Source organism: Poecilia formosa, unplaced genomic scaffold (genome assembly GCF_000485575.1).
Source record: "Poecilia formosa unplaced genomic scaffold, Poecilia_formosa-5.1.2 Scaffold218, whole genome shotgun sequence".
Taxonomy (NCBI): Eukaryota; Metazoa; Chordata; class Actinopteri; order Cyprinodontiformes; family Poeciliidae; genus Poecilia; species Poecilia formosa.
The window spans coordinates 786,240-798,070 of NW_006800157.1; the positions used below are offsets into that span (position 1 = coordinate 786,240).

At 39.1% G+C, this 11,831-nt stretch overlaps 1 long non-coding RNA gene across 1 annotated transcript in view; it reads right to left on the reverse strand.

Annotated features, from left to right (window-relative positions):
- LOC107838193 (uncharacterized) overlaps window positions 1–11,831 on the reverse strand; it is a 15,246-nt gene that overhangs the window by 1,142 nt on the left and 2,273 nt on the right. The window lies entirely within an intron of this gene.

Genomic DNA, 11,831 nt, shown 5'->3' on the forward strand with positions numbered 1-11,831 from the left:
AGTCATGGCGGCCCATGACGCACTAATGCTCCTGGTGGAATGGCAACGTACACCAGCAGGAGGCTGGCGGCCCTGTAGAACGTACGCTTGGTCCACCACATCCACAATCCAACGTGCTAGACGTTGCTTGGAAAGGGCCTCATCTGGAGCCACAATGAGGGATGCTATGGCAGGCTCAACAGAAGGCATGTGACCCAAACCAAACTTGGGCGCGTCCTGCATGGCCGCCAGAGCCCTGCCATCCGAGGTCGGTCGTGAAAAGGCCTTAGTATCTGCCCAACAAGCATGAACCTCCTTCACATAGTCGGCAGATGGGGGAACCATAAAGGACGACCTAGTAGTAGGACGCCGAAAGAAAGCACTGGAAGCATCAGGCTGGCTCTGTGGAGCATCCAGCTGCAACCGAGCAAGCGCAGTTCTCAAAGCGCCCACAATCGAATCATCCTCTTCCGGCTGAGAGCAGGAAGAAAGACGAGAACTGGCTGTTGACACACGCGAGCCAGATTCAAATGGATCCTGAAAATCAGTACCAGACGCAGCCAGGGATACAGCATCATCATCGAAACCGGAGAGCCCTGAACCCACGCCCCGTCCTGGGTCTGGGTCAGAGCCACCACTGTCTCTAAGGGACTCGAGCAGTGCCTTCATCTGCTCCAACTCGGAAGTAAGATGGACCACCTGTCCTGATAGGCCCTCTGAATCCCTAGAGCTCTTCCTGGTCCTCTTATGTGGAGGCTGCATAGCCTCAGGAGCCATACGCTTCATAGGCTGGCTGGCACCTTGAAGGCCAGCCAAGCGAGCGGTACGCAGGGACAAGGGTAGAACAGAACAATTAGGGCAGGCCGCATCAGTCACGCCCTCTTTTAGGTGATCTAGGCCCAAACAAGAGGGACACAGATCATGTCCATCCTCCAGCTGGAGAGGGGCCAAACAGAGTCTGCAGGCCGGCACGTCCAGCATCTTACGCCCACAAGACAAGGTCAGGTCGAGCTGAAATCGCTACTCTTGACCTAGTCCGACAGACTAGGTAACCCAGTCGAGCAGAAAACGCCACCAGAGTTCCTAGCAAAAGGAAGCTGCAAGGACCACTACGATCACGTAGTACGGTTCCAAAATCGTATGAGGCAAGCCGAACACGGCTGCACAACGCTAATAAAAAACGCCAGCCCGAAAACGGCGGCGAATGAACAAAATACAGGCAAGCCGGACACGGCTGCACAATGTTAACAAAAAAGCAAGCCCGAACCGGCTGCAATCAACAAATACAGGCAAGCCGAACACGGCTGCACAACGCTAAGAAAAAACGCCAGCCCGAAAACGGCTGCGAATGAACAAATACAGGCAAGCCGGACACGGTTCCACAATGTTAACAAAAAAGCAAGCCCAACCGGCTGCAACCAAACAAAATACAGGCAAGCCGACACGGCCGCACAATGTAAACAGTAAGCAAGCCGAGAAACGGCTGCGAATGAACAAATACAGGCAAGCCGGACACGGCTGCACAATGTTAACAAAAAACGCCAGCCCGAAAACGGCTGCGAATGAACAAATACAGGCAAGCCNTGCATGTTCAGGTCTGAGTCTGTCTTTAATAGCTGAAGCTGTGCAGAGATCATTCCTCTTTAGGTCCAAAGATAATAACTTTAGTTTGGTTTCTGCTCTGCTCAAGAAAGTTATAGCACGTCCACATATAAATAAAGCCAATTCAATAGTTTTTCATTTTATATTTTTCCTCCTTGACATTACAATACAACACAACTTATCATCCATGTGTAGATGGAAAATGAGATTAAGAACAAAAGTCATTTTCAGATTACAAACATTAATAAATCTTCAGCAGATGATGCAACAATCCCAGCAGCCTGATGGAAACAAAAACATTCAGCATTTCACAAACACAAAATGAAATTTTAGCCAATTTTCTCCACATCTGTAGTTCCTACAACATTCAAGTATGAATGTTATTTTTAGACAGAGGCTTAGTGGATCATTTTTAATTATTTATTTAAGGAGCTATTTAAAAAGGCCCTCAATATTGATTTTATTTAATGCTTCACTGGCTCCCAGTTTACAGACTCTCCACATTCAAAACATGCAAAGCAAAATGGCCGCATAAAAATCCATTAAATTTTCAAACTCAACCAGGATAAAGAAGTCGCTGTTTTTTTTCCCAAGCTTTACAGATAAAAGCAACTAAATAAAAAAAATCCCAATTACATAATCAATATATCTTCACTATTTATCAATAAGTGCAGAAAATGACATGATATTGAGGTCAACAAAAACCACACAGGCATAAATGTTACACATGTAAATGGAAGACGATAGTAAAGAAGCACCAAACCCCCAGTAAGCACCTGCCTTAATAAGGTTCATGTGACACCAAATATTGATTTTATTTACATGCTCTTCTGTTTATTGTCTTATTAGTAACTGATAAACAATTATAATATATCCTTAAGAAAGTATCTATATTTTATAAAGATTTTCACACAGACATAAAAATTCATTCTACTATTTTTGATTATTGTCATAACTTAGTTTAGTCCCACGACATAAAACAATCCCCAGATTTAAAATAGGTAAACCCAGTCGTATGTTCCTGAAGGAATCAGATTCATGTTCATATTTAGCCACCAGGGGGCAGCCTTTTTGTTGACTTACACTGAGCCGTCGCTCAGCATGCAGACCTTAATATCTGCAGGCAGCCCTCATCTGATCAGTACATCTTTGATCGGCAGAAGAAAACGTGAGATGAATGTGAGATACAGTCAGTTTCAAATCATGATTAACCCATAAATTATTAATAAGTACTGTGTAACGCCACTTAAAAATCACTCAAATCAAACTCTTATTTCCACACTACCTAAAACAATTATAAGTCCCCAGATTTATTAAAAAGTACAAGAAGTAAAAACAGATAAACCCAGTCATATTTCTCTGGTCAGATTCATTCTTGTTTTAGCCACTAGGGGGCAGCTGGTTTTTAACCTGCACTGAGCTTTTGCTCAGCATGCAGACCTTTATGTCTCCAGGCAGCCCTCGTCTGATCAGTACATCTTTGATCTGCAGAAGAAAACATGAGATGAATGTCAGATACAGTCAGTTTCAAGTTATGAAATACATTCCCCTCCAAAAGTATTGGAACAGCAACACAAACACACTGAAGACATTTGGGTTTAACTTCAAAACACGACCATGACACAAGAGTGAAGAATGTCAGTTCTTATTTCCTGATTTCTACATGTTGATTTGTTAAGTAAATTATGATATCTTACCACTTAAAGTGAATAAGTATTTAATATTGGGTGGCATAACCTTTGCTCGCAATGACTGCCTCAGACCTGCCACCCATCGACTTCACCAGGCGATTACATTCTTCATTTGTGATGCTATTCCAGGCTTTTACCCTTCAGTCTCCTCTTCAGGAGCTGAAATGCATTCTCTATTGGATAAGCTCAGGTGGCTGACTTTGCCACATTTTTCCCTTGATGAAGTCCTTTGTCATTGGCAGTGTGTTTTGGGTCATTGTTTTGGGTCATTGTCCTGCTGCATGGCAAAATCCCTCCCAATTAGTTTGGATGCATTTATTTGTAAATTGGCGGATAAAATGTTTCTGTACACTTTAGAACTCATTCTGTTACTACCATCAGTAACATCATCAATAAAAAATTAATGAGTCTGTTCCAGAAGCAGCCATGCACACCCAAGCAATGACGTTACCACCACTGTGATTCACAGATGAGTTTGCGTGTTTCCAATCCAAAGCAGTTATTTTTTTCTCCACCTTTTGGCCTTTTCATCACTTAAAATCCATAAAATTCCAGAACGTTTGTGGCTCATCTCTGTACTTCTTTGCAAACTGCAATCTGGCCTTTCAATTCTTACTTCTGATGAGTGGTTTACATTTTTGGGTATTAGGCTCTATATTCCTGCTCTCTGAATCTTCTTTGATCAGTGGATTGAAAAACCTGCACTCTGGAGATCATTGGTGATGTCACATACTGATGTTTCCTTCACAGCTCTCACAGTATTTCTATCAGCTAATGTTGTTTTCTTTGGCCTGCCTGTTCGACGTCTGCTTCTCAGTACATCAGAAGTTTCTTTCTTATTAAGAACATTCCAAATTGTCATGCTTGCTATATCTAATGTATTTCCAATGGCTCTGATTGATTTCCCTTCTTTTCTCAGCTTCAAAATGGCTTGCTTTCCCCCATGGACAGCTCTCTGGTCCTCCTGTTGGTTTGTCCTCTTTAACAAAATCTACTTCATAGGTTTAAGCGCAGGTCATAAAGTAGACAGGTCAAGCAAAGCTATTTAATGTTTGAATAATTAATGTTAAAGGCAACACCTGGTCATCAAAAAACACCTGTCAGTCACATGTTCCAGTAATTTTGCTCACTTGAAAAATGGGTGGATTTAAACAAAGGGCAGTATGTTCTGCTGTTTAACACATCTACATGTAAGAAACAGGAAATAAAAGCTGGCATTCTAAACTTTTGTGACATGCTGATGTTTTGATGGTGATATCAATATAGGGGGCTGTATTGACTCTTTACATGTGACGTCACGCTCTCCAGAACTCCACTCAAATTATGCTTAGACTACATTAGTTTGGATTAAACTCAGTTTGTGATAGTTTGTGTTTAAATCATTACTAACCGCTTTTTCGATTTCATCTTTCTTGTCTTTCAGTGACAGCTTACTTGAGATCGTCAGTTTCAGAACCATATGATAAGCTGGAAGAACGAGAGATCAACATTATAAAGAACTACTTCATGTGATTTTCAGTCCTGTTTTCATCCCACTTACATGTTTTGGGAGGAGGACTTGCAGTTGCTATGGAGGGAACTGGGATAACAGCAGCAGAAAAATCATGAATTTAGGAAATAAAAAGTAAGATAAAGTCAATAATAAAAATATAGACTCACTGTTTCCAACCCTCACAAGGACACATCGAAGCTCAGACTGGTAGACAGCACTGGAGGTACTGTGGAGATAATTTTAGCAAAATGCTTTAATATTAAACTCTTTTTGAAAAGGCAATAAAATAACGTTCAACATAACCATAAAGGGTACATACCATGCAAAATCTACTTTCTTAGCCTTTAAATACGTGTTTTTGTGTATTGTATTTTTCAGACTATAAGGCGCTACTTTTTTCCCACGCTTTGAACTATGCGGTTTATAGCCTGGTGCGGCTCTTCTGTGGATTTTTGTTCAACCACCAGGGGGCTCTTTAGCAGAAAGTGAATCATTGGAAGTCAAAATTGGAAATCAAAGAAGAAAGTACTAATTTTAATTTAGAATAAGCACATTCTAGCAACAGGCTCATAACTCTCATCAGGGAAACAACGGGAAGAAATTCATATGATGTAGCTTTGAAGGCCATCGATCTGGCAGTACAGATCGATGGCAGTACAGATCGATGGCAGTACAGATCGATAGCCGCTGCACGTAAGCTCAGCGTGAACGAATCCGTGGTTCGGCATTGGAGATGAAGGGCTGCTGCGTCCTCAATAGCAGATTTAAGGATGCGCCCTCTGCTGCGTCCTTGTGGAAAACCAAGAGTGGCGGAGATACCAGCGGCATAAAACCCGGTGCAGTTTATGTATGTACGTTTCCAGTTTGTTTGTTTTTTAAACTTTGTAGGTGCGGCGTTTAGTGAGGTGCGCTCTATAGTCCAGGAAATACGGTACTTTGAGTGTCTAGGAGTAGAAAACTGTATTCTCTCCCAGTGTGGCATAGTGTATCTTGATATTCCTTTTGGGTTATATTTTGCCGTGGAACTGCTAAACAAGGTCATGACTTTCATAAAGTTCGTTTTATGAATCTGCCATTTTTTTTCTGCACAGTGATTTTGTAGTCCAAGATCAGTTATGTCTAAGTTGCAAGTAGACAAGCCAAAATGTAAAGTTCTGAAAACTCACCAAACTTGCCAGATGCATCAGCTTTGCATGAAATTTACGTTGTTGCAAAAATTGCAACAGAAACGGATTCATACCCTGTGCATCGACCTTACTTTATCGTAAAGGCATGAAATTTGGTACACTTGTAGAACTCCCCAAAATGTATGGAAAAGTCTCTTAATGTCATGGTCTGCATGGAAAACAGGAAATTGGCCATTTTGGACTTAAGTCCCAATTTTCACGGCATTTGATTAAACTCCTCCTAGGGATTTTGATCAACCAGGTTCAAACTTGGTAAGATTGTTCATAAGGCATGGCCGAATAAAAGTTATTAAATCGGTGAGTTTTTGTGCATGCTGAAGGGGCATGCTGGAGCTGTGAGTGCTGTACAAGGCTGCTCGCAGCTTTAATTTCCCTTTTCTTTTTCTCTGTAAAGTCTGTTTTTGGAGCTCTTATGGGCCACTGCTTCAGCAACCTCCACCAGTATCAAGAGGGATTTTCCAAAATACATTATGTATCACTGAAGGTGAAATTAATTCTTTTAATTTTGTACTTAAGTACATTTCAAAACCTGTACTTTATATCTTTTACTAAATATCAGTCTTTTTTCATAGATGTTTCTGTACTTTCTAAGTCAAAAATGTGAGGATTTTTGAAATTTCTGATCAGATCAGATACTGACTTTGCCTGCACAATAAAACAGATGGGATGCGTTTCTTCATCATCACTGGGAGACGGCCTCCATCTCAGGGTGAAATTTCCTGAACCAGATGAACTCTTGACCATATTGACCCCTCCGCTGAACAGCAGCTCAGTGATCCTTTAACACACAGGAAGCACATGAGTCTGTTTGGTTAAATGTGAAAAAAAGCCCTTAAACCAGCCTTTAAAATTATCTTCACAATTCTCTGACAGCAAAACACAATTTTGGCTAGATTATCCATGCAGGTTTTGCTGTCATATTGGTAGGAATTAAAATGTTATTAGTAAAGATCAAATTTGGGATTGTTACAGTGTATTATTTTTTAACTTAACTCTGATTAGAAACAACATTTATTTTCTACTCACTCAGACTGAGTCGCCTCTGCTCTGATGTTGATTTCTATCATCTCATTAACATCTATGAAGAACTGAGCTCCATGTTCAGGAGTTGGAGGCAGAAACCTGGCCAGATATTCACCTGCTGTGCAGGACGGAGCTGCAGGATCCACTGGAGCAACGCAGGGAAAAATAATGCAGATGAACTAATGAGACGCATTAAAAATGGTTTGTCTACTAAACAGTCAAGTACGCAGTTAGTTTAAAAGATAAATACAGGATCAGATTTATCCATCCGAGTGGTTTTTATAATAACTGATTCATTGTTAAGTTTCTGTATCTGGAGTTTTAAAAATCTGATGTTATTAATTATTGTTTGTTATCGATTAGCTTTAAACAGATAGCTATTGAACATTAAATTTATTGACACCAGTGTTGCTCTTCGTGATGTAAAAGAAGCTGATTGAAACATGAAATCACACCTTTGAAAACAAACTGGACAGAGATTTGGCTCATGGCAGTGCCGGGGCTCAGTGAATACGTTACACCGTCGTAACGGAACATAGTGATGGTCTGTCTGGGAAAATCCTCCATCATCAGCTGAACTGCATATGAACCTTCATTGCTGCTGCTGGTTGGACTGAATGAAAGAGAACAAGACTGGAAGAGAAGAGAGAGAGATTAACTATGTTATATTTAATGTTCTCTGTTATGGATTCATGTTGCTTTTGTTCATATAACAATACTTGTTTTTATTTAAAAAGTTTCAGAGCAATGTTTCATCTTTAGTTGTTTATAGTTAAAATCAGTAAATGTTGTTTTATTAACTGCAAACATTTTCTATTGTTTTCCTGTAACCAACATTTATTACTCACTGATGACAGACTGAGGACAGGCGGCCATATGCAGGTGTAGCACTCATAGTTATTGGGATCGGATGCATATCTGCATTCAACATGGTCTCCGTCAGGGTCAAAGGTCAACAAGTTGATATTCCTCTGACAGTTTGAGGGAACTCTGAGAGAGAAAACAAATATCACAAAGTCACAAAGAACAAAAAATCTGCTCAAATTATTTGATTTATGTCGGGAATCTTCAGAGTACTTCAGTGTTTTTCCTTTAACATTTTTTCAGTTATTTTGGTTACAGATAAACTCAATTCACATCGTTTGATTGTTATTTGGAAGCGATTTCTAGTTATTAAAGCTTCATGGTTAGATTTTAAAATAAACAAATGACAAAATGTCAACAAAGTAAAACTACAGTTTATATTAAAAAGACACCATAAGTTTCCAGGTACTTGTAAACAGGATACAAAATTCCTGAATTACCTCATAACAGGGAGGATGCCGGTCTTTGGTGACGAGTTTGGTCTGTTTATGTCAGATCGATTTCTCAGATCATATATTATCCGAAATCGGCCAAATGAAACGCCGTTTCTGTTTTCTGTCCAGTTTCCAGTCGCCCATCTTTGATAGAAGATATTGGGAAGATTTCTGATGTTACTCAGAGTTTCTAAAACACAGAAAACCTTACAGAGCCGCAGAAAACTGACTGGAGACTTAATTCTTTAAAAGAACTAACATTCAATAGGAATTTTAGCGTCTTGGTAACAACTGAAACGTGTTAGATATTTTTGTATGATGTTGAGATTCAGTCACCCATTCTTATGATAGTATAAAGTCGGACTTCCCCATGCCCAGGTCTCCTCTCGCAGGCACCATTCACCGCTGCTTTCATCAATCTTAGGACAGCCAGGACAATACCACCATGTCTCAAGCTCCTCATATGAGCTGTAGGCAAACTTAAAGCGACGCAGAGTCTGCAGATTTAAAGTGAAGAGGCGTTGGGAACAATATCATTTTTTTAAAAACGAACCATGAAATAAAGTTTAAAAAAAAAAAGCAACTTACTGTATATCTGTTTCCTTGTATGTTTTTGGTGGTGTGGGTAAACACACCACCATAATAATCAGCTTCTGTCCAGCTGCTTATCATCAGCAGCAGCACAGAGAGCAACATGGTGAACGAGTCAGTTCTGCTCAACTAAGATTGTATCATCAGAGACGGGCAACTTTATACAGTCACTCCTGATTCATTCACACTGTTTTCTGTTGGAAACGTGGAAAAAAACATGTACCGTATTTACATAATGGTCCGGGAAATGTCACCTGATTCAGAATGATCGGAAAAACATTTCTTTACACGAAGAGGATACAATTTGCTTTGCAAAACGTGAAAAACAAATCTATTTTTGGCTTCCTTTTCATGCAACGAAGTCATTAAGCAGTGTGTGCTTAATATGAATCTGTAAATGATAAAGATTATTTAAAGATATCGATGCATTTAGTTTGATCTTCTGCCTGCTGACTATATAATTCAGTAAGTTTAATTCTTTCTCCTTTTTGTCTGGACAATTCAGTGAACATGCCGTTCATATCGCATGATGCTTATTGAACACTTCCTTGTTTGTTTACATGTGTTTTGCTCACAGGTGTGTGGAAATCCCCTAACAGATTAACTTTACTTCCATTTTATTTACAGCTACTTTTTATTTACTATGTTATTGTTTGAAAATATTTACTCTTTTAAGTGTTCAACATGGCTTTCATTCTTTCTCTCTGTAATATGATAACATCATTTAGTCTTTATATAGCCTTCAACCTGTAATCACATCTGGCCAAAGTGAACAGGTAAATTCTGATACGTCTCTTGATATTTTCTGTTTGGAGATATTTGAGTCACTTGAACCACCAGAGGAGTTAAGATGCGAAACAAATGAAGTTCTAGGGAACCTCTGGGTTCTTATGGATAGTTTATGGTTCTAAAACTGGTGACTGTCTGGATTTCATGGGGTTGTGTTAAAGAGATGCGAATAAGCAAAGTAGTTGGTTTATGGCACAATATGTTCTCTTTATTCAGTTCTGGGAAACAGAACCTGCTTCCTTCCTGGATGATGGTGTTATGGCTGCACATTTGCATGCTGTATAAACTTGAACATAACTGTTAGAAAAGATGCTGACGTGCTTCAGAGTAGTAAAACTACAATCACGATTAATTTCCAGGCAGATTAAAATATCAAGGTTTAAAAATGTGGTGGGTTCACTCCAGGTGGTTCTGACCACAACAGTGAGCCAGTTGATCCACCGACTGTCTGCATGCAGACTCATCTCTGTCCTGGATCAGAACCATGACAGTGGAGTCACCTGCAAACCTCAGGAGCTTCAAAGACGAGTCTGCTGAGGTCATCAGTGTAGCGACAGGAAAGAGGAGACAACTTACCACTGGGGGGCGCCGGTGTGAATGGGTGCAGATGGAGGTTGTCACTGGTGAACATTCGCCTGATGCCAGCAGAACAAGGCGCTTTGTTGTTTTTACTCTGTTTTTCCATTATTATTATTATTATTATTATTATTATTATTATTATTATTATTATTATCATCTGAAACTGCAGTCTACACTCCAAATCTTATTACAACTTTTATTTAGTATCCAGGTTCAGTACCCACATGGCTGCTCAGACACAAATATTTAGATTCACCTGTAGGTGGCGCTGTGGCAAACTTGTATTGCGGCAATATAAGTTAAGAAAAAATAAACAAAAAAAGTTATGGTGCCGAATTTTTGCCCAATTAGCATGTAATAGCTAATTCAATTTGAAACCGTAACAAATTGCACAATTTCATTCAAACTACATTTATAATGTTTACAGGACGATAACTCCCACATTCCAGTTTGTCTTTCCCTTTCTTCAGTATGACTGAAATCACTGCCTCTCGCCATGAGGGGGGAATATTTTTATTTTCTAAAACCCAGATGAATGTTTTCTCTAATGTTGGAATTAGTTGGTCTTGCATAATTTTGTACCATTCTGTAGTGAATCCAACAGTCTCTGGAGATTTTCCCTTTTTAGTTCTCTTGTTTGCTGATTGAATTTCCTTTTTTGTAATTTTGGATATTAATTTCTTATTTTGTTCATCAGTGATCTTTGGAAGATTGATCTTTTCCAGAAAGGCATCGATCTGTTTGTCACTACTTCTCTGAATATAGTATTTTATAGTATTTTTGAAAGCAGTTTTTGATTTTCTCCGGATTAGCTTCTATTTCCATTGTTACACCGTTTCTTATTTTATGTATAGTTCTGCAAGCTTGTTGTTTTCTTAACCTAGATGTTAAAAGTTTCAGGGATTTCCCATCTGCCTTATTGTTGCTTTATAAAAATAAGCTTTTGGGGGGGTTCCTGAGACTAATGTTCATTGTAATGATTTTTATGTGTTTGTGGTGTACAGCGCTTTGGCCAGCTGTGTTGTTTTAACATGCTTTTTAAAATAAACTTATATTATATGAGGGGGAAACATTGTCAGGTTGTGTGATTTCCTGGACTTCTGACCCTAGAAGAGCGTTTTCTTACTTTCATATTTATTTAATGTGTCCAGGATTACAAGAACCAGTAGGACCTGATCTCGACCACCGTATGGAAAATCTGTGGCTCTTACAACATCCAAGTATTAATGTTATATTTAGACAAGGGGTCAGTGGTTAATTTTGAAATATTTATTTATTTAAAGAGCTGCTTTTAAAGACAATCAAATAAATTTGCACATGAGATTATAGACTCTCTACATACAAAACATGCAAAGCAAAATGGCCGCATAAAAACCACATGTAAACACCTGCCCTGATTAATAGCTCAGGTGAAACCAAATTTTGATTTTATTTACATTTTCTTCTGTCTTATTATTAATAACTGATAGACAATTATAACTTATCTTTATGACAGTATTATGATTTAAAAAAAATTCACACAGAAATAAAAATTCTCTCTATTTTTGCTTAATGTCATAACTAAGTTTAGTCCGACTACCTAAAGCAACCATAAGTCCCA